General features: G+C 45.5%; 1 protein-coding gene across 1 annotated transcript in view; it reads left to right on the forward strand.

The window, feature by feature from the left end:
- The window catches only part of TSNARE1 (t-SNARE domain containing 1), a 693,119-nt gene that overhangs the window by 668,990 nt on the left and 749 nt on the right, over positions 1-23,380 (forward strand). The gene's annotated exons all lie outside the window — the stretch shown is intronic.

The raw sequence follows: 23,380 nt of genomic DNA on the forward strand, positions 1-23,380 counted from the left end.
CTATGAATTTCACACTTAAGGAGCAGAAACAAAGAAAGGGAGTTCCTGCATCAGCTATCTAGGTGGTTTAGAGTCGACAATACCAGCCATTAACGATTATCTTGTTTCTTGCTGTTAAACTATTGTTGAGTTTTTCTGGTAAGTGACTTGGGAGACGTCCCTTTCACTGTGAAGGGAACTTGCCTCCTAAATCACTAGGAGCCAGATTTTCAGAGGAATTTAAGCACCTGAAGATGTAGATAGGTGTCTAGTGAGATTTTAGGCACCTGGCAACTAACCTGCTTAGGCACTCTTGAAAATTCCACGAGACACCAATTTGCATCTTTAGGCACCTAAATACTTTTAAAAATCTGTCTGTAGGTGCTTTGGAACATTCCACCCTAAATACATGATTTGTCCTGCAAATAGCTTCATTGTTGAGTGCACATAGCACATCCAGAAAACTTTGAGCCTTGGGTCTGAAAAAAAAAGTTACTAGACAAAGGATATTTTATAGCTTTGTTATTTAATGCAACCCAAGCTGTTCCTAGTGTATTTTTAGGTGGTTTATTTTGTTTAGTTTGTGACTCACACAAACATAGTGAGGGACAACAAAGAGGATGTCAGGTTCCATTACTGTAGTCAGACGGTGAATGACAAGGGCATCTGGTCAATAGAGCAGTACAGAAAATTGCACTTTGTCTGGCAATTAAGGGAACAAAAAGGAAAGATTTCACTTTCCGATTTTCATTTAACTCCCTTAATACAACAAGATTCTGCTTAGGCAAGTTATGTAGGCAGCTCCTTGGTAACTAGTTTTGCTTTAGAAACACTTTGTGTAAAGGAGGCAGGGAAGGTGATAAAACATTTATCTAACTTCCAGTCTTTGCTTGATGCCTTGATGACTCAGGGCTTCCCTGAACTAGGAACACGACCCCACTGGTGACAAGTGGTGTCAGCAGTGGCTGCAGCTGAACCACCGCTAAAAAAAGTTTGTTAGTCCTTGCACCTTATATCGTGCTTAACATCAGTTTGGCTATGAGAACTAAAAGGCTTTTCATCTGCTGAGTTCTACATAAGAATGGCCCTACTGCGGGAGACCAAGGGTCCGTCTAGCCCAGTATCCTGTCTTCCAACAGTGGCCAGTGCCAGGTGCCCCAGAGGGAATGAACAGAACAGGTAATCATCAAGTGATCCATCCCCTGTCGCTTGTTCCCAGCTTCTGGCAAACAGAGGCTAGGGACGCCATTCCTGCCCATCCTGGCTAATAGCCATTGATGGACCTATCCTACATGAATTTATCTAGTTCTTTTTTAAACCCTGTTATGGTCTTGGCCTTTACAACATCCTCTGAATTCAGATTTCTGTGTTTCTCCTGAAGGACCTAAACCAGAGCCTTTCCCAGCCTATGCCCACCCTACCTCTTATCTCTTGTTCACTATTGAAATATCGACTCCTGCCTCTGATGGACCCAGGATTGTTCAATTTTCAAAGAAGCATCTCTGTGCTCTCTCCCATGCTTCCCCTAATGCTTGAGAGGAGCATAAACATCCACAAAGCCACCTCATTGTCCTCTTTAAAACCCCCCTTTAAAATTATCTGTTGCCACAATGCCTACAAAGAGCTTGACAATGGTTGGGCCACTGTTGTGCTGAGGCCACTGTGTATCATGCTGACCAGTAATGCCTCTCTGTTTCCTTGTACTCCCCCTGTCTATCTGTGTCTATCCGCAATCTCTTGTGTGATATTTAGATTGTAAGCTCTTGGAGGCAGGGACTGTCTTTTTTGTTCTATGTCTGTGCAATGCCTAAGCCAGTGGGATTCTGGTCTACGACCAGGGATCCTAGGTGCTACGGTAGTAATACAAACTGCTGGGGGTGCCACTAATGGCTTTAACTGTTGGAATGGGACCAGAGGCTCCTGAATTCAATGGCTAATTTCTCTGCGGCAGCGGAATCTACGACTTGTACAAAAGGGAATTGGGACCAACGTCTTGTCAAGTAGATAATGGAAGGACCGGTTCTAAAGAGTTTTGTGTTACAGTGCATTTGCCTGCCATTATTTAATTCTTCTTCTGTTCTCTCCATTATTTGGCATTGGCATCTTTTTGTTTGTTTGAAAAAAGAATTCATAGATTCACCTTTTAATTCACCTGTAAATTAAAAATAATGCATTTTGTTTAAACCCATCCATGCCAGGAAAGCCAGGGTTAAGGTGACCCTGTTCTAACTAAATACATCCATTTATCATGAAGTGCAGGGCCACATAAAGCTTCAAAGATCCTGTGCTTTTGTGAGCCCCAGCAAAGCAATAATGACAGCACAACAGAGGGAGTTTGGAACTGAGTTCCTTTGGCTTTGATTTTCCCAATACTTGCTATATTGGTGAATGTCATTGTTACAACATTTGAAGTAACCAATTAGTCATTTTTAATAGTTTACATGTAACAATACCCTATGAACTTTGGGAACATAAAAGAACACACTTCCCCCTGCCCCCACCTCAGAATATCATGGAAAAACTAAACAATCCCAGGCTTTCTAGTCACTTAATAACAAGCGGCTCCTGCTAGAGATCATGTCCCTCATAAACCCTGTCTGGAAGAGGATGTTGGTGTTACGCACACCTGCCACTCTTGTGACAATCCTGTCACCCATTGGATTGTGAAACACTCATTTGGCACCTGAATGTTGCCTTCAAAATGCTCACAGATCCCCTCCTTCAAGCCTGTGGACACAGTTTCAGTGCATTCCTTTCTAATCATGACAGTGTAGCTCCGAGTCATCCCATCTCCAAAAGGAGGATGGGAGCACTTTATCTTCCACAAAGAGGTGATATTCAGACTACCTTCCAGCCCAAACAATCAGTGATAGGAGATAGTGATACATCCTTTCTGTCCCCATGTGGGTCATGTAAAAGAAAGTAAGTAAGTAAGCATGCAAAGGACACTGAACTGGTCTGGTGACTCTCAGGGCAAGTATATAAGCCTCACAGGAGGAACCGCAGCTGAGTCTGCTCAGTGTCACTTCAGGGCTTGAAACTCTCTCCTGCCTGCTAGCTGTGACAGACTCCCTTGAGTCTTAGCCTGCTCCAGCCTAGCTCCTGCTCCAGCCCTGTTCTTAGTCTTGCTCCAGCCCTGCTGTTGCTCCCATCCTGTTTCTGGTCCTGCTTCAGCCTTGCTTTCACTCCAGCTTCGCTCCAACCCTGCTCTGGACTCCTGGGGCTGGCTCCAACCACTAGGCATGACTGCCATGGCTCCAACCCACTATATCTGGCCATCCCCATCACGGTTTCTGATACAGATCCTCCTTGCCTTACTCCCTGCTGATTTTCAGAAGGCTGCGTGTATGAGTAAGATGAACAGAAATTGGCCCCAAACTTGGTAGCCGTGACTTTTTCTCCTTGTCTGTCCAATACTCTAGCCTTTTCCTCTGAATATGGAGCAGAGACGCTTCCTGCTGGCAATACTACACTGCAGGCTTAGTGCACACCACTGTGCCCAGAGAAGGCTCATGCGCACACCTTGTAAGGCTGCATTGGGCCTGCTTTGAGCAGGGGGTTGGACTGGATGACCTCCTGAGGTCCCTTCCAACCCTGATATTCTCTGATTCTGTGATTCCAAATTTACGTAACAACATGAGATCTTACTTAAGCTCCATCCCTACACTTGTTCTTCCCTCCCCGGAGGGTGGATGCATAGCTCTTCCTCTCTTTTGGTGCACAGAGGCTTGGAAACTTCTGCTGAAGAGCTGCTGCCCAGAGGAGAGCCTGGGTAATTGCACTGGAACATTCAGCTCCGTGAGGTCATCTCCAGCATGTTGCACCAGTGCTCCTGACAGATGTTTCCTCTTCAAAGCTGTCTCTTCTGAGGTCTTCTATTCAAATGTGATCTGAAGGTAATATAGCGAAAGGCATTCAAATGCAAATACTCGAAGGCAAGCAACATATGGCAGAAGTGGCTGAGTGTGTCTGCAAAGGAATATTTAGATTTTCTTGTGCATAACGTTTCATTAAAGAGTCAAAATGTGACGATGCAGGCATGGAGGGGAGGATGGACACAGCCTGTGTTGTAATTCCTGCAAGTACTGTTTCGAGAGATAATTTGCTGAAGGCAAGTTACATATTTATTAATTTTTAACAATTGCAGTTTTATGGGGGGGAAATTAAACCTCTCCAATTTAAATACAGATTCTAAATGACATGTAATCCTCCCACTGGTACCACTTACAAGAAACAAAAGGATAAGGCAAAGGCAAGCATCTTAAATCTCTGTCTTCCCCCCCGCTCTCCCCCGGTGGCATTTGAAAATGTGAAACCAACAAAGCAAATCGTTATAGTATTATTTTCAAAAATGGATTACCATGTATATGAGTGAAAATAGCTCTGATAGTTACACTAACTAAGAGATCAATATTCAGGACTCTCAGTCCTCATGCTTCAACTGATCACCAGCTATGGATCAGGAAGGAATTCCCACCACAAGCTGATCTTTAAGTCTTTTAACCCCTCCTCCTTCAGAGCCCTTCTCCAAAACCCAGTTCTGACACAAAGCCCACAGAAAATTAGCCCATATTTAAATAGTTAGGCTGAGGGACATTTAGGGAATGCCTGTATGCATCAATGTCACTGCAAAATGGATGTCTTTCTAAAAGATAAGTTCTAGTTCCACGAGAAGTTATTGGATTTGAAACAAGAATTACTGGAAGAAATTCCCTGGTATGGAATATATAATAGGATGTGATAATCATAATGGTCCCACTAGGCCTTAAAATCTATTGAGCTAAAACTTAAAAACAAATAGTAAACCTATGTAGGTATCGAAGGTTGTATATATTATTGTGTCCCATTCTGCCTCTCTTCGTATGTTGTTCCACTATACTGTAAACCCTTCAGGGCAGGCAGCGTGTTTATCTCTATGTTTGTGCAGTTTCAGCAATGGAGAAGAGTGAGGGGGGATTTGATAGCAGCTTTCAGCTACCTGAAGGGGGGTTTCAAAGAGGATGGAGCTAGGCTGTTCTCAGTGGTGGCAGATGACAGAACAAGGAGCAAGGATCTCAAGTTGCAATGGGGGAGGTCTACGTTGGATATTAGGAAAAACTATTTCACTAGGAGGGTGATGAAGCTCTGGAATGAGTTACCTAGGGAGGTGGTGGAATCTCCATCCATAAAGGTTTTTAAGGCCCGGCTTGAGAAAGCCCTGATTGGGATGATTTAGTTGGTGTTGGTTCTGCTTTGCGCAGGGGGTTGGACTAGGTGACCTCCTGAGGTCTCTTCCAACCCTAGATTCTATGAATGGAGTCCCAATCCTACTTGTTATAATATAAATTAATTATGAGATGATATTACAGTTTGGTTAATCACTGGGATATTATGCTTTCTTTTGAACCATTCAGCATTGGCCAGTGTGAGACACAGAATACCAGACAACTAGCCTTGGTGACAAATACAATCCTTACACAAGCGGTGACCGAAGGGGAGGGTGACAAAAGGCAGGCATTGCTGTTGTGAGATGTTGAAAAATGTATTTAATTGAAAAGCAAAGAAAATTTCAGTCGCCACATACCCTCATCCTTCAAGGTCAAGTATTCTGTGTCAACCTCACAAAGTAAGTGTGCACATACACACATTAATTATACAGGCTTAACATTGATATATTTTCCCTCTGACTTTTGTAATACATTTAAGTGGGTCATGACAAATTTGACTTTGAATAAGGGGTTGAAAATATGAAGCAAAATCTGCAGTGCCTGAAGTACAGAAAAGTGTCAGAACAGAGCTTGAGTGTCCTACTGTGGCCAGGCATGAATACTGCCATGGAGGATAAGGTGTTCAAGTGTGAAATCTGCCATCAGTACAAGAAAGGGAATGCAAAAGAACCAATGAAACTCTAATAGATTCTTCCTCACCTTTAAGCCAAGTGTGGCCCAGGTCTATTAGAATTAAACTGGAAAAATTGCCACTTGTTAGTGGAGGGTACTACTTAATGGTTTTAAAAATTGAGCTATTGCAGAATACACTGAGTGACAATGAACTAACACAGGTTAATTGTAATTTGCTTGCCTTGGGATTCCAGATGAGTTATTAAAATAACAAACGGTGGGGCACAATTCCAGAGTGAATCATGTCAGCAATTCATTTTGATACACTGTTCACAGCACATCAACCCCTTACTATGTCAAGTGGATTATTAGAGAAGTTGGTACAAATAATAAAAACCTTGATTTTAAAAAAACCCTGGTGCATTCAAGGGTTCTGTAAAATATGACAATACACCTCTCAGTGCTCTGGAGCAACAGTTCAGAGCTTATGAGCAGTAGGACATTGGTGCCAGTATCTAACAAGTTTCTTGAGCCACAGAAAATTAACCTTGAAGTGGTTGCAAAAGAATTATATGCCCAGAAACTGGAACCGAACCAGCTTTGTGACAAGAATGCCAAACAGTTCTCTACATTGCAAGTGGGAAAGAATGCTGGCTGCCAAACAGAGACTATAGCATCCGCCCCAGGTCATCCCTCAGAGCCTATCCTAGGTGAGGAACAGAAGATACCGAAATAAAATTAGGAGAACACTGGGGCTCAGATCCTCAAAGGTACTGAGTACTTAGGCTCTGCTCTGCTCAGCATTTCAGAAGTCAGCAAGCTGTGCAGGAAGCTAGCCAGGAGTGACGTGCCAAGCAGATGGGTGGCAAAAGGGGCAGGGAGAGGGGAGGACCTTAGGCATAAGCAGCTGATCTGATGTGCCTGGCTGATGGACCAGAGATAGATGCCTCCTTCTGCTCAGGATGCTCAATTGCCAGCCCACTCCTTGAGTTAGCCACCTAAGACAGACCAACCATTAATGTAGCACATGCCTTAGCAGTCAAAAGCATCTCTCTATCTCCTGCTCACAACTGATACTTCTCTGATGCTTGCTCCATGTTCCCAGCTGTCTTCTGTGTGGACACTGCCCCCACACCTATCTTGTATCCTGCATCCAGACCTCCTGCTGCTCCTGGGCTCTGACAGGTATCAGGTCGTAGGTGTGCTTCGAGCACACCTGTGGGATTGGGCCCCACTAGTGAGATGCGTGTTCCCCCACTTAATGGGAGAAACCTGTTTTGGTGCCTCCCAGGCTTTGGTTTGAGCTAGGGCTCTGTGTGGCTTGTTAGCTGCTTTGCAAATGCCACCTAGCCCTGGGATGCCAGCGGGACTGGGATGCCTTGGGGTTAGATGGCACCTAAATGGTGGACTTAGGTGCCAACAGGGGCAGATAGGGGCCTAAATACCTTTGAGATTCTGGGCCTGGGTGTGTGTTTTGAAGACGTTCAGAGTGCTCCTGACAGTGCTTTTGTGCTGCCAGTACTAACAGCCACCCATTGAGTCGGTGACTGTGGCACAAACAAGGAGCAGCAAACACAGCTACAGGTGTCAGATCCTCCCAGCGTGGCTGAACAGGCCTCTGCAGAAGGAATTCTTGAGAAGCTAGAAGTGCTGTGTGATGAAAAAGCCCTTGAGCGGCAGAGATAGAAATTACTAACAGGTGTCCAGAAAGATGGAGACTAATCTGTCAGGGGGTCCCGGGAGTCATTTCTGCTGACCTCCATCCTAGACGTCTCCATATGTGTATTGCATGAGTTGGTTCTGCCAGTGTGAGGAGGTTGGTTCTGGTTGATGTTATGCTTGATTTGATCTGATTTTTAAAAAAGGAAAATATGCCCAGAGTCAATGGACACTCATCTCCATCAAGTAATATTTTGATAACCCTGACCCATGTCATGTGTCTGGAACCACGAAGACCAGTCTGGGAGTCATCCCTTTATGACAGTGACTCTGTGCCAGTCTTAATATCCATGCTGTTGGCTCCACATAACCTTTCTGAAAGCCTGTTAATCCACTAGGTGGCTTGTCCTTGAGCATCTTATCATCACTGACTCAAAGGGAAGCGAGCCACCTACTGAGTCATCAACAATACATCCTGCAGCACCGAGTTCTCCTCTGAGATTTTCAATCGAAGTACTTACACAGCCCAGCCCCACTTCACAAGTGACATCCAAAAAGCCACAGCGCTAGGTGGTACAGCTGCAGGAGAAGCAGCCTTCTAAAGCTCTTATCCTAGCCCAGAACTGGCAGAATTATAGCTTGATCCAGCTCACACTAAAGTCAGTGGTAAGACTCCTGTTGATTTCAGCGGGAGCTGGATTGTATCCTTAATCAAAGGAAAACTCCCCATTTATTGACTGTGACCCACAAACCTCTAGGATCCTAAATTGATGAGGCTGATGCTGAGTATTTTGAGAAGCACTGGAAATTCCTCCTTATACAGCGGAAAAGCAAGACCTCACCCACTCTTGAGCAGAATACAAATGGTTACAAAACAGTGCATCTTGGTAATAGCTGTTGCACTTACCATTTTTCTCTCCTTCGTTCTCTTTCTCCTTTCCTTTTTCTTCTTGGTAAATAGCATCCACCCATCTGTTAAAACTAAAAAGGTCTCCCTCAGCTACTATCTATTAAAGTACCATATGGCTGAGGTGTAGCCTGCGGTGGGAAGTACTACAGAGACTATCTCTGAGATTACAGCGATTTGTGCATTTGAGGTTTAATTAAGTAAGTGCTTTTTAAGCAGTGTTTTAGCCTTGCCTTAAATATCTGCAGCCAATGGGGAAGGGGAAAGAGGAGGGAATTTGGGTCTAAACTATACCATGGCATGAATCATCAGCACCTCCATCCTCCTCATTATAGTACCGCATCCTCTTCATCTTAAAAAGAAAAGGAGTACTTGTGGCACCTTAGAGACTAACCAATTTATTTGAGCATGAGCTTACGAAAGCTCATGCTCAAATAAATTGGTTAGTCTCTAAGGTGCCACAAGTACTCCTTTTCTTTTTGCGAATACAGACTAACACGGCTGTTCCTCTGAAACCTCTTCATCTTGACGCTTGGGCACCATGGAGAAAGTGGCCTCCTGATAACTCATTGCTGACCTCTCCCATCTTGGTCCATGTCGCTTTCCTCCTTCATTACTGAGCATGGCTGCTGCAGATACTGTTTTTAGTTTCAGTACAGAACACCATCTGTTCCAGGGGAGGAAGGAGTTGTTTATTACAGGATGCACATACAGTATTTCCCAAAAGCTTTGTTGGGGGAGAGAGTAAGGGGAAATGAACACCTTCAGATTTCATACATACATAAGGCATTGCATGTTGCTCTGCAGAAAGCTATCATCACCAAACCAATAGGAAGCCAGATATGGAGATGGGGAGGAGAGGACAAAGACCACCAGATCTCAGTCCAGCTCCCAGGTTTAGAGATTAATACGACTGGGACTTTTCAGCTTGGAAAAGAGACGACTAAGGAGGGATATGATAGAGGTCTATAAAATCATGACTGGTGTGGAGAAAGTAAATAAGGAAGTGTTATTTACTCCTTTATTCCACAAGAACTAGGGGTCACCAAATGAAATCAATAGGCAGCAGGTTTAAAACAGACAAAAGGAAGTATTATTTCCACACAATGCACAGTCAACCTCTTTGCCAGAGGATGTCATGAAGGCCAAGACTATATAACGGGTTTCAAAAAAGAACTAGATACATTCATGGAGGATAGGTCCCTCAGTGGCAATTAACGAGGATGGGCAGGGATGGTGTGCCTAGCCTCTGTTTGTCAGAAGCTGGGAATGGGTAACAGGGGATGGATCACTTGATGATTACCTGTTTTTTTCATTCCCTCTGGGGCACCTGTCATTGGCCACTGTCGGAAGACAGGATACTGGGCTAGATGGACCTTTGGTCTGACCCAGTGTGGCCGTTCTTATGTAACAGGTATCCACACTGCAAAAACCACCAGCTCCGCTGACACTGATTAGCTTGCTTTAAAGAAGTCACTTCCCAGGCTGAGGACTGATCAGATATAGAGACTTAACTATGTTCTCATCCAGAGAGCTGTCCCTTCTGGCAGAATCTCCTTGAGCATGCCCAGGGTGTGCTCTGCATCTTACTGTGCGGTATGTACCTACATGGCACAATTGAACTCAAAGTTAGTAAGCGCTGAATTTATCTCCTTTGACTCCCAGTGTTCTCCAGGAAGGGTGGGGAAGGAGGGCAACCCCTGGTGGCAGCAACAGCAGGTCTTGAGAGTCCGAAGCAAAGTCAGTGCTTGCAGTCATTAGCACTTAGCGAGTCACTGAATTGCCCCATCACGTGTGGCTGTCACCTTTTTTCACAAAAGGCAGGATGCTAAGAGCTTGCCTGCTATGCCACCGCCCAGCAGAGAACATTGACTAGGGAGCAGGGTTAGAGCTACCTGTGGTATTCCTGGGCCTGGCCATCCTAGCAGTTGCCAGCTGTTGGTCCAGGGTAGGAGTCTGGATAGTTGCGGAGAGGAAACTGACAATAAATATTATTTTAAGTCCCATTGTTATTCTCCTAGAGGGTGAATTTTCTGCCTAAGGTGAGGGCAACACCTGTTGTTTGGTGAATGTAAGTAAATGTAGGATTAATGTTTTACCTGAAGCCATGATGAATAGTGCTTCCTATGAAATCAGTCTGACAAAAGTCGAGGGCAGTGCCAAAATGCCTTGCTGGTTGTTATTGTCTAGGGAAAAAATCCTAATACAAGCAGCAACCACAACAACAATCTTTTGCTTTTCAAACAGCACCCACAATCATGGAGTTAGACGTGACAGATTTATAGGTCTTTTCCATCCCACAGCTGATTCATGATTGTTCCCTGCTGTCTGTTCTCCAGTGTTTTGTCCAGTTCAGTTTTCCTTCTTCTATTGTAGGCATTTCCAAGACACCAGTCACGGTGGTATCAGAAAGTCATTTAAAAAGTTGTAAGCAATGGGACTTCCACCACTTCCCTTGAGACACTCTTCCACTGTTTAATAGACTTCACCCTTAGGAAAGATTGCTTCCTATCCAACAGCAATGTACATGAGCGCGGTTTCATATCCTTCTTCTCCAACACCCCTTGGAACCCCGAAATAATTCCTCTCCCTCCCTTCTTGTTTTGCCTCCTTCAAATACCAGAAGGTAATAATCAAGTCAATGAATAAACAGAATTATCATCATTGATATGCACAAGTGGAGCAAATGGCACTATGCAGAATATTCAATAATAATCAACCTTTCAATTACTGTTAATATTTACTCTTCTTTTCCTTCTCCTCAAAAGAAAATAAAAGACACCACCTGAGCTCCTCCAGCTCTCTATAGTGTATTGGTAAACACAATGCTAGTATACAGAAATGAACCTGGCAGGAGGCAGTCCATTACCCTGGGAATTATATTAGGCTGATTGAAGGGCTGCGTGTGCTCCATGGTAGAGAAGGCGATGAAAATGATGTTTTTGTGTATACAGGACATTACACCGAAAATGGGCTTAATGGGCTTAACTACATCGTAGGTGGAGAATGTTAAACAGGAACAATTAGATTACTATTGATAACGTGTAGCATGAAAGGTCCTTTCTCAACACTTCCCCGCCTTTCAAATACCCCAGTCTAAGAAGACAGAACTAGCAGTAATGGGATGAAACTGACCAAGGCGGTTAGAGGGCACAAGGGAGAGGGCATGGTAGAGTTCCACTCTGTTATGCCTATCCACCACTGGTCTGTCGCCCCCACACCTCACGACTTTGGGGGAAATGCGGAGAAGAGCCAGCCAGAGACTCCAGTGGTTAGGGGCAGAAGCAGCCAAAGCAGGGACCTCTGGACATCCAATCAAAATTGTGCAATGGTCTCTGACTTCCTCTGCCCTGTGCTGATTGGCTGTTTGCTCCAACTCCCTCCCTCCCTCACAGCCTGCTCACCTCAGCTTCACTCCACATTTGTCCCTTTTGGCCTCTTCTCCTTACCTTGTCCCCGTCATCCTGCATCCTTAACCCTTTCCATTTAACTGATCTCCTCCAAATTAAACTCTCCATCTCCTCCCCACACCCCCAATCATGCAACTAATACAGCATTTGCCACCATCATATTGTTCACTCTGCTTGTAAGTTTTCCCCCTCTCTGGCTCATAAGAATGGCCATACTGAGTGAGACCAAAGGTCAATCTAGCCCAGTATCCTGTCTTTCAACAGTGGCCAATGCCAGTTGCCCCACAGGGAATGAAAAAAAACAGGTAATCGTCAAGTGATCCATCCCCTGTTGCCCATTCCCAGCTTCTGGCAAACAGAGGCTAGCGACATCGTCTCTACCCAACCTGGGTAATAGCCATTGATGGATCTATAATCCATGAACTCATCTAGTTCTTTTTTGAACCCTGTTATAGTCTTGGCCTTCACAACATTCTCTGGCAAGGAGTTCCACAGACTGACTGTGCATTGTGTGGAAATAATACTTCTTTTTGTTTGTTTTAAACCTACTGCCTATTAATTTCATTTGGTGATCCCTAGTTCATGTGTTATGAGAACGAGTAAATAACACTTTCTTATTTACTTTCTCCACACCCGTCATGATTTTATAGACCTCTATCATATCCCTCCTTAGTTGTCTCTTTTCCAAGCTGAAAAGTCCCAGTCTTATTAATCTCTCCTCATATGGAATGCCATACCCCTAATCATTTTTGTTGCCCTTTTCGGAACCTTTTCCAATTTCAATATATCTTCTTTGAGATGGGGCGACCACACTCAGTATTCAAGATGTGGGTGTACCATGGATTTAGATAGCGGCAATATGATCTCTTCTTTATTCAGATTGTAAGTTCTTCAGGACAGGGGACTGTCTACTATGTGTTTACAGCACCTAGCACAAAGGGGCTCGGGTAATTAGTAGTAGTCATAATGATCAGTAAGCATCTTACAACGGTGGCACAACTAAGAGTTGCCCAGAAGCAGTTGTAAGTGACATCAGGTCTGGCCCTAACAATCAGTTCTCATGCAGGAGAGAGTCGGCCTCAGCTTCTTTTCCCCCACTTTAACCCAGGTCTTCTCAGACAGGCCAATTCTCTGCCCTCACCTTGCTGCTTATTTGCCATTTGCTCTTGCAAGTCAATGAACAGTCAGTGGACCCAGAATCATACTTGCACTCAGTGCAGTGGATCAAGCCTAGTGCTTCACTTACCTGTGCACACCAGCCCCTGCTGCACACCATGAATGGATTTGTAGGATTCAGCCCAGAATATACACTCAAGGGTTAAATAATTGTTAGGGTTGGGAAGGATGCAGAGCAGATTCCTGTATTCTAAGTCCAAAAGGAACCACTGAGATCATCTAGTCTGACCTCTTGCCTCACACGGGTCATAGAACTTCCCCAAAACAATTTCTGTTTGAACTAGAGTGTATCTTTTTAGAAAAAAAACCATCCTTCTTGATTTAAAAATTAATCCAGTCCATTCCATTTGCTTCTTTTCTCTTAAGATTGAATATGTCTGTTCCAGCTTCAGTGTGAACAAGGCTTTCCTTTTTTCACCTCATAGAATAAATTTTGCTTGTAGCTAAACGCAAGTGCCGAGGCAAAGATCTAGTACTGCCCTGTAGCTATCGGTAGGTGTGCTCCCAGATACAGTGAAAAGGAAATGATATGTTGAATGGGTGTTAAATATAATTTGTACACCAGTCAGACTAGGGCTACATTCCCTACTCTGTGAGCATTCACCTCCCTGAAATTGTCTCTCTGCCACCACAGGTACTTTGATCTGAATAAGCAACTTGCGCTACTGAAAGTTCACCCAAATAGAAGGTTGAATGCAAGTAGTTCTACATGTTTCCATAGGAATATAGGATTTATAGCAAACTGGTGATTTGTCAAGTCAGGTACCAAGCAGTGGCCAGTCCCTGGTGTCTTCTCTGGCCAGGTTCTCCTCATCATGTTCTCCTGAGGGTCACCCACACAAAGCTATAATTCTCTCTCTTTTCCCTCCAGTAAGAAGAGATTGCCAACTGTGAGGCTTCCAGCCGTATTGTCCCCAGGAAAAGTGGACAGTGGCTGAATAGACTCGAGAGACGCTTGCATGATTGCCTTAAAGAAACCACGACCCCTGCCCACTCACTCCTAAAGCTTCTGAGAGTCCAAAAGAGAAGGGAGTATTCTTAGCTCCGAGTATGGGAGAGGGAAGACTAGACTTACACCTCTTGACTGAGACTTTCTGAGCTCATGCTGATTTGGGGAACAGGATAAAAAGGTCCGAAGTGGAGGTCTGTACAGTCCTGCAGAACTGGTGGCTTGTGTGTGGGTATGAAAAGGTTAAAGAATAAACAAAACCTGATGGATGCACAAGAACGCTTCAGAGCACAGCTTGGGCGGGAGGGCAGGGAGGAAAGTAGGCCCTGCAAATGCCAGTGTCTGTGTCTTTTCAGATAAATCTTTGAAATGGCCTTTTTGCAATAAAAGGATGACTAAAAAGTCTCTGTGGGAACACAATCTCTGCTGATCTCCACAAGCTGCTGTCTCCTGAAAGCTGCCCCAGCTGCAAAGAGAGATGCCCTTGACACCACTGGAGTCACTTTCATGGCAGCCAAGAACAAGAGGAAACCTCCTCCTCCTCTGAAGCGTTAGCAGATTCCAGAAAAAAATGCATGCCATGCTCTCCCCTTATTTTTCTTGCTTACCAGCGACAGGATTCCTGACTATTAAGCTAACAACTTCACTCCCCCCAGGCAATCCTACTCATCTGTTAAAAATAAATAGGTAAATACAAAAATGAGTAGCTACACGGAACTAATGCAGCCGAAAGTGCGAAGAGAGCTCATTGATGGGGAGAGCCGTGCAATTTTCTTGGCTATTCAACGCCATCTGTTTAATGTCACTTAGATTAGATCTTGTGCAGATTGCGCTTTTAACCATTTTTTCAAGGCAACGGGATGAAGTCAGAGTTCTTCTGCCACTTATAATCTCTGCCTGGATTCTCTCTTCTCCCCTCTTTTGAAGAGGATGGCACTGGAGAAGTTTGCTCATGTTGTTACTGGCTTCCCAAAAGACTGTCCCAGAAGAGAGTGCTATTCTTTGTGGAATAAGATAATGATACTGGATTCTGGGGTTGAATGGAAGCCATCTAGGCTTATGCAGCAGTTTATGAGCCGGAAAGTTTCTGCTGGGTGTGATGTCACTACTGCTGTAGCAGAGAAGTAGAAATCCTTTGCTTCCTTCATCCCAGTGACTTCGGTTTGAAAGGGGTCCATCCTGCCTGAGCTTGTCTGGATCAGCGTGGTTTCGGTGCCAGCTTGCACGTGTTTCCCTCTTTCCAAACTTTTCGGGTGCAAGATGTCCAAAAGCATACCGGTCTGTGTCGGCAGTGGAGGAGTTGATGGAGCCTGGCTCTGAAGTAGCAGGCGAGCTCTGCACTGAGCTGGTCAGGCTCTCAGACCAGAAGTGGCATGGTAATGCCCTAGAGGAGGGAGTGAGGACGAGCTGGGCGGGGGTGAAGCTCTAGGAGCTAAGGGCGATGGGGGCCAGATTCATGGGTGGTGTAAATCCGTAGCGTCAGTGAAGTCCGTGGAGCTATAGTGATTCCCACTAGCTGAGGGTATAGCCCATTAGCTCCCAGTGCTGGTGGCTTCGTAGGTGTCCTGTTGGCGGACGCTAACAGGGCCGGATGACCTCTCACGACCTCAGTTTCACTTCTAAAGCAAACGCAAAATAGTGTGTTCAGGGCATACGGCAACTGTCTGAATCAAGCAGAAAACACCTACTGGAAACGGAAAAGCAATTATGTCCAGGGTTGGACATTAGCCGGAGCCCTTTGCAAAAATTCCCAGTGCAGCTCTAGAGCTAGAAGGCAGAGAAAAGTGACATGAGACAGAGTTGTCAAGGAGACAGTGTCATGGTGTATTATGAAACCAGATGTGGTTTTGGGTAGCTAAGTGACCAAAAGAAAACTGCACTCACCCTCTACTACTGCATCGCTCTGCTAGGGGGAGTGACTGGAATGCGTTACCTAGGGAGGTGGCAGAATCTCCTTCCTTAGAGGTTTTTAAGGTCAGGCTTGACAAAGCCCTGGCTGGGATGATTTAACTGGGAATTGGTCCTGCTTCGAGCAGGGGGTTGGACTAGATGACCTTCAGGGGTCCCTTCCAACCCTGATATTCTATGATTCTATGACTGTGGAGGAGAGAAGAAGTGGGTAAGCTTACCCAGAAGCAAAAGATTTTTTGGCAATGAAAATATACCCCTGGGATCTGAAATGTGACTTACTGTTTAGTCAGAGCAAAGCATCCCGTGTAATTGTCAGCAAGCTGCACTGAACATTGCCACTTGAATCTAAGTTGCCTATAATGGCCCATGGAACTTGTAACATTGGTGGCTTCCTGCTGCAACATGCCCTAGACACCTGCTTATATATGTCTCCCTACACTTGGTTTCAGGGGTGTGTGGGAGTAGCAGTCTTTGCTTCACCTCCCCACCCGAACTCAACTAAATACTTCCTCTGTTTGCCAGAAGCTGGGAATGGGCGACAGGGAATGGATCACTTGATGATTACCTGTTCTGTTCATTCCCTCTGAAGCACCTGGCATTGGCCACTGTCAGAGGACAGAATACTGGGAGAGATGGACCTTTGGTCTGACCCAGTATGGCCATTCTTATGTCCTTAGATAAAGCTCTGGGCTGGAATGGAATCTCTCATATAAGAAATGTTCTGTTTGATTTAGCTAATGACAGACAGAGATGAGCAAGGCTGGTCTTGTGGTTGAGGCATTGGAGGAGGGGCTCATGAGATGTAGGTTTAAATCCCAACTCTGCTACAGACTCCCTTTGTGATCCTGGGCAAGTCCCTTAACACATCTGTGCCCCAGCTGTAAAATGGTGGGGGATCGCACTGCCTTTCTCCCAGCCTTTGGCTGCCTTGGCTATTGTGACTGTAAACTTAGTGGGGAAGGGGGGGTCTCTCTTGCAATGTGTATATACGGTGTCCAGCATCCTGGGCCCCCAATTTTGGTAGTGAAGATACTGTGTTATGTAAGCCATTCCCTTCCCAAAATGTCAGTGGGAGAGATCCAGTCTCATACTCTAACCGGAAAAGGGGTTGGAGGAGCTCTTTTCTTTTCCCTCTCTGACCAGCCTGCTTCTGTTTGTTGATGAATGGGGATGGATTTGGTGTATTCTCAGCCAGCAACAGCCGAATGCCTGCATTTGAAGTCCTGCTCTTGTGACCAGCTCAGAGTGTAGGAGGGACATTTCACAACAGCGGGTACATTTTACGGGGATAAACGCGGTGCTTTTGAAAGTCAGGAAATAGGAAGTCATGTAAACACCAGGTTTAGTATTCTCAAAACTTCAGATTTCAGCCGATCCCCTTCTATCCTGATCCCCAGCATTCCCAGTCCTGCCACTCACCATCCCCAAAGTGCAACCAGCACCGTTCACTTCTGATCTACAGCGTTCCTTGTTATTCCTGCCCTGCATTTTCACCTCAGTTCTGACCAGTGGAACTCCCTGTTGTTCCCAATCCTTAACACAGCTCTACCAAAGCGCTGTAGTCCTTCTCTGCAACAGCCCATTGCTAATCCAGTTGGGGATTTCCCACTGGAATGTGCCCTGCCAATGCACTGCAGTCTGATTTGGAATATCCTCTGCCAAGCCAATCCTGGGTCACTCCTCAACTGTGACGGGTCGGAGTGGATTCTCAAGGACCCCTTGCTAAAACTCTAGCATGAAAATGAAGGGAAGTGTGGAATGCCTGCTTCTAATGGAATTACACCTTCTCTGGGTTCTTGCTAGAGACAACTTCTTCCGGAGGTCTTCATACACATCCCAAAACTCACATCCGTTTATACAGCTGAAATCTGTGCTATATCGTCAATAGACTCAGTGGTCCAAATCTTGGCCCCATTATAGTTTGAACAAGTAGTACATCAAACTGCATTACAGAACATTAGCGCATGGTAGCAGGGTCCACCCAGTGAATTACTGCGGTGTAGATTCACACCTTGGCTTGCTACACACTAGCTCGCCATGTAAACAGGCTCTTAACTGCCACTTTAGGCACCTAAGTCCAGCATTTAGGTGCCACTTGCATTCATAATCCTATCATTCAGCTGCTGCCTAGCCCTGTAGGCCCTTAAAATTCATGGGCACCAAAGTTTCCCTCATTAACGTTGCCTAGGTGCCTACATTTGTGCCAGCAGGCATTCATACTGCTGCTTGAGTCCTGACAACAGTGAGCTGCTCAGCACCTAAACCCTGGTAGCATTCACAAGCTAAGTGTTCCCACACCTGGCTTGTTTGCAGGGCCTGATCTGGTAGATGTGCTCTTAGTACACCTACTCCTAGGCTGAGGTGACCTCTCCTCCCATACCCCATGGCCCAGTGGTTAGAGCACTGGGCTCACATGTGGGAGAGCCAGGTTCCAATGCCACTCCTGTGGACTAGGGTTTGTGCCCAGGTCTCCCACCTCACTGCATGAACCACTGGGCTCTAGGAAGGTAGTCTGGGGCGGGTGTCTCTCCATTTCTTCTGTTGCAGCTGGCCAATTTGTATGAAATACATAAATATTCGTGGGGCCAGCGAAGGAGAATGACTCCATGGCCTAGTGGTTGCAGAATTCCCCTTTATGGGAGAAGACCTGGGCATCTGCTGTGAACCAGGCAGAGTGGAGATTTGAACTAGGGTCTCCCTCAAGTGCTCGAACCAGTGGGGTACTAGGTATAAGCAAGGCACCACCTCCTCATTTCTTCTTGAGAATGTGCTGATGTCACTTAGGTATCTGTCTCCAGGAGAGTTTCCAAGGTTGTGAATCCCAAGTAGAGGGAGTTGCCTCCCTCCAGTTCAGAGTTAGGTCCTAGTTCCTTTTGATGGGCGGGGCTTAGCCCACATCCCTCTCCTTGGCATTTCCTATTGGCTGGCTTAGGCAGCTCCCCACTTAGCATGCTAGCTTCCATGAATCCCAGTCTTAAGCACCTACATCTCCCCATACAATGCATGGAGAGCCTGGGTGACTAACTCAGGGCTGTGAATGCCACTGGGAGGCAGGGCACCTAAAAGGTAGGTATTGCAATGCCCAAGACCCCCGTGTGAATCTAGCCCAGGGTGTACGACCATTAAAGAACTCTTGTTAAATTACAGGCAGTACATCACTGATCCTAAGCGGAGATAGCCAGCCGTGCCAAATCTGACAGTGGCTTTTGTGCCATGGACAAATATCCACTAGGGACAAGGGTAAGAGGGTTTGTATAATGAAAAGAAGTTATGTGTAGCAAAGGGGAATATAATTTATTTATCTGCATAACCTTTGTGGCAAATTAGAGGAAAAGAATTATTTAAAAGGGAGCAATATATGTTGCTAGAAAAGCAGACTTTACTGAAAGCATCCCCACAGCCCCGTAGATTGCCTCTGAACAAGGCCTAGATAAAAACTCAGCTCCACCAGATTCACTGTGTCCGTGGTGCAGTTCTCAGATTAATCTGCTGTCTGATTAGATTCAGCTTTGAAGAGCTGGAATATATTGTTGTTTGCCTTGGCTGTCATGTCATGTTTTTTATTTCTTCTTATTTAATTGAACCCAAGTAGACCGCCACGAAGCAAATAATAGTGCAATGATAACAATTATGTATTTATGTCATATCCCATGTCCAACAGGCTCTGGGTAACTTGGTGTAATACCATAAATAAAACATACGTGCCCCAGTTTTCAAACATGGGGCCTTAAAGTAAGGTACCTAAGGGCCTAACCATTCCCACTGTAAGGGTTGTGAGTATTTTACCGGGAGGTGCTCAGTTGCTTTGGTGATGGGCAACAGCGAAAAGCCTCCTGAGAGTCTGCAGAAGAGAAAAGTGAGGGGGGATTTGATAGCAGCCTTCAACTACCTGAAGGGGGGTTCCAAAGAGGATGGATCTCAGCTGTTCTCAGTGGTGGCAGACGACAGAACAAGGAGCAATGGTCTCAAGTTGCAGTGGGGGAGGTCTAGGTTGGATATTAGGAAACACTATTTCACTAGGAGGGTGGTGAAGCACTGGAATGGGTTACCTTGGGAGGTGGTGGAATCTCCATCCTTAGAGGTTTTTAAGGCCCGGCTTGACAAAGCCCTGGCTGGGATGATTTAGTTGGGGTTGGTTCTGCTTTGAGCAGGGGGTTGGACTAGAGGACCTCCTGAGGTCCCTTCCAGCCCTGATGTTCTATGATTCTATGAGAGATAGAGTATTGGTTTCAGCTTATCTTTGGGTTTTATACTGCTGTCCCTCCCCATAGCATCTGAGCACCTTCCACACAAAATCAACAGCAATAGCAAGGACCCATAAGCTAATGGTTCAAGCAGGGAACTGGAAATTCCAGCTTCTCTGCCCAGCCCTGTTACTGGCTTACTGTCTTCCTATAGGCATATTCTCCTAATCTCTTGGTGCCCATCTGCAAAATGGCCAGGATCAACAGTGATCCCCAAATTAGCAGAACATGCCGATGTGGAGAGGTTGGCTATCCTGTGGCATGAAAAGACAGTCTTTGTAAACCGGGAACAGAAAATGGGCCTGTATAATTGTATTAACAGAGCATCTCAGTGTCCCACAGCTCAGGCAGGGAGGGGTGCTTTATAATAACACTGATTGATATTATTATAGGATAGATATGGCGCACTCAGTATGCAGCATGGGACGGGAAAATGTGAGAGAGCTCCGGCAGGGTGGGGAAGCAGAGCAGGAGGTAGGAAGGTAAGCAAGCACCCTTAGTGATGTAGCACAGATCTGAGCAGAGCGCGGGCAGAGGGGAGATGCAGAACTTCTGTGAAGCTGCAGCACAAGGTCAGAGCAGGGTAGGCTAGCGCTGCGGGAGGGAACAGTGAAGAAATGAGGGGACTGCTAAATTGCTGTCGTGTTAATGCCACTGAGTAGCTGCAGTGCACGGGGAGGAGAGAGGGAGGCAAGGAATGTTTCAAAGTGGACCTAAGGCTGCCATTGTGAGGCAACTGAGAATTCTCTCAAGTGTGGATTGAAGCCACTTGCTTCCCCCAGCAGAGTTTCAGCATGGGGAGAGGAAGAGCGTGATGTGCTCTGGCAATCTTGGCCAGATGGAATGGTCCACAGGGGGCTGCTCCAGCCCATCTGCAGGAGAGCAGCCCTGTGGCTGCTCTAACGTGCATCTGGGGCAAAGCTGCAGCGCCAGCCTGCAGTTTGGTTGGATTTCAGAGAAGTGCATGTGCCGCCCCCTGCTGGGGTAAATGGGGCTTGGCTCCTGCTCCTGCTTTTAGCTGGAGTTCTACACATTGAACGATGAACAGATACTGTATTAGTCACAGGAAGCAAATGTCCAAGACAAACAAAACTTGCCCCCTCTGGCATTCCTTTTAGCCCACTGTAGTCTCTATATCTTCCCCTCTCTATGCTGAGCACAAGCACACACAGCTATTTATCCAGATGACACTGCACTCATTTGACTTTTGGAAACATACAAGGACATTAAGGCTCATTTCCCTGACAGCAGTTAACCTTAGTGAACTACAGCCTAGCCATTCAGACCAACTGCTCTCTATTATTCATACTAATGGGTGAGGGGGGGATGCCCCTTATAATTTAGGGGGGTTGGAGCAGCAGGAATGAAAAAAACTAATTATAAACAGGCTGCTAGTCACTGAACTCCCCGAGAAGGAAAATAACAAATAGACTAGACACCGGAGTGGATGAGAGCGTATGAGACTGATCCAGACATCCAAGTCAATGGAAAGACTCCCTTTGACTTCCACAGACTTTGGATCAGGCCCCAGAAAATTCCCTGGGCCCCGTTCTGCAAACTATTACTCATGCAAATAGTCGCACTCAAAGGACGGAGAGTGAACGAATAAGAATGAATGAAGAATGTCAGATAGAGGGAGTGAGAGAAGACTTGAGTATCACCAAGGGAAAGAGCATGGACCTGATCTTGGGCTCCTAAGTTGTTAAATATTATTGCACTGAAGTTAGATCAGCCTCCCTGGCACTTTTTATTTCTTAACATGTCGAGTTCAGCTGCTAACTTGGCATAATGCTAATGGCTTCAGGGTAGCAATGCCCATTGACCCCAGTGGAGGCCCTGTCCTGTTAGATTCGGTAAGCTCTTTTGGGTAAGGATTGCCTTTTTATTATCGGTTTATACAGCACTGTGAAGTCCTGGTCCAGGCCTGTGGCTCCTGCATGTTACCACACTACATATAAATCACAATAATCATAGGCACTCTGTCAAAACTTTAGGATTTGGAGGGATAAAAATCCTTTCTGATGGTCCTTAAAAGGGATTCATGTTTCCCTAAATTAAACCCCAAATGAATATTATACCATGCTGGCCACATGGCCCAAACTCTCTCTCAGTTGGATTGTGGCCACAGCATCAAAGGATCCATCTCCAGATATAGACACAAGACAGGTTTGCGTCCCAGCCCAGCGATCAGCTAGTCCTGATTTAAGTAGGTTTTGTAATGTAGATATTTTTCTGCTCACAAATCAAGATACATAATCCCCACTTGTTACACACCCTGCCAAAAATTACAGTTCCTGTTGGTATTGGAGCTTGTTTACGTGTCAAACATATGGTGCCCCTCATCCCAGTGCAAACAGAAAGCTTGGATTCCAGCTCCTCAGAGGGAAAAGCCAAGCCAAGATCCATGGGATTTCCTTAGGCTGAGCTCTCTCTCATGCACACACACAAAATGTTATGAACCATGGCAGCTTGTCTTAAAAAGGCATTACTACAGGAATGGCTTGATTGGGCCAGATTAACTCCAGCAACTTTTTACAGGGAGAAGAACAATGCTGAGGAATGTGATCAGCTGTGCATCAATTTTTGGACACCAATTTTACTCTTTTATGTGGCCAATTACCATATCGATACTTGGCACTTACAGACACATCCATCTCCTTCTCAGGGCTTGGTCTGTCCTTTCACTCTTCTATTGGATCGGGGTATGGCATTCCCCGGCAGAGTACAGGGAGAGAGAAGAGGATGTTTTTAGAGAGCTAGGCAAGTTTATATGATTCCTATTCTGGCTTCTCCCCATAGCCTCTCAGATCTCATGTGAAACACAGTCCAGTGGTTTTGTGATGATATAAGTACAATTCATTTACTGAAGATGAAGATTTTACTGTTTCCTTTTTAGCAGTTTATGCTGTTTACGTGTGTTCATGGCAAACCGTGGGTCTTACTCTGTGCACATATGGCACCTTCCACACTGGGATCCTGATCTCAATTGGGGCCCCCAGGTACTATTCTCAGACAAATAATTGCTACTAAAATAACCCACGTGGGTTTGTATTTTGTGAGTTTTCAGGGTTTGGTCATTCTCCTCTATTTTGGTATCTTGTTGGTTTACAGTAAAGTAATCTTTTCTTTTTAGTACATCTTCTGAAGGATTTCAGGCATAGGCACCAATAAAATGTCATGGGAAAGTGATCACGTACAGTAAAGTAGAGCCTGGTTTTATTATGTGGCCAAATGGCAACACGGCCAAAATTGCTATGGTCTCACTTGTGACCTAACCTAGGATTTGAACCCTGCTTCCTACTCATTAACGGCTAGTGCACCCCTCC

The sequence above is a fragment of the Lepidochelys kempii genome, chromosome 2 (assembly GCF_965140285.1).
Source record: "Lepidochelys kempii isolate rLepKem1 chromosome 2, rLepKem1.hap1, whole genome shotgun sequence".
NCBI classification, from domain to species: domain Eukaryota; kingdom Metazoa; phylum Chordata; order Testudines; family Cheloniidae; genus Lepidochelys; species Lepidochelys kempii.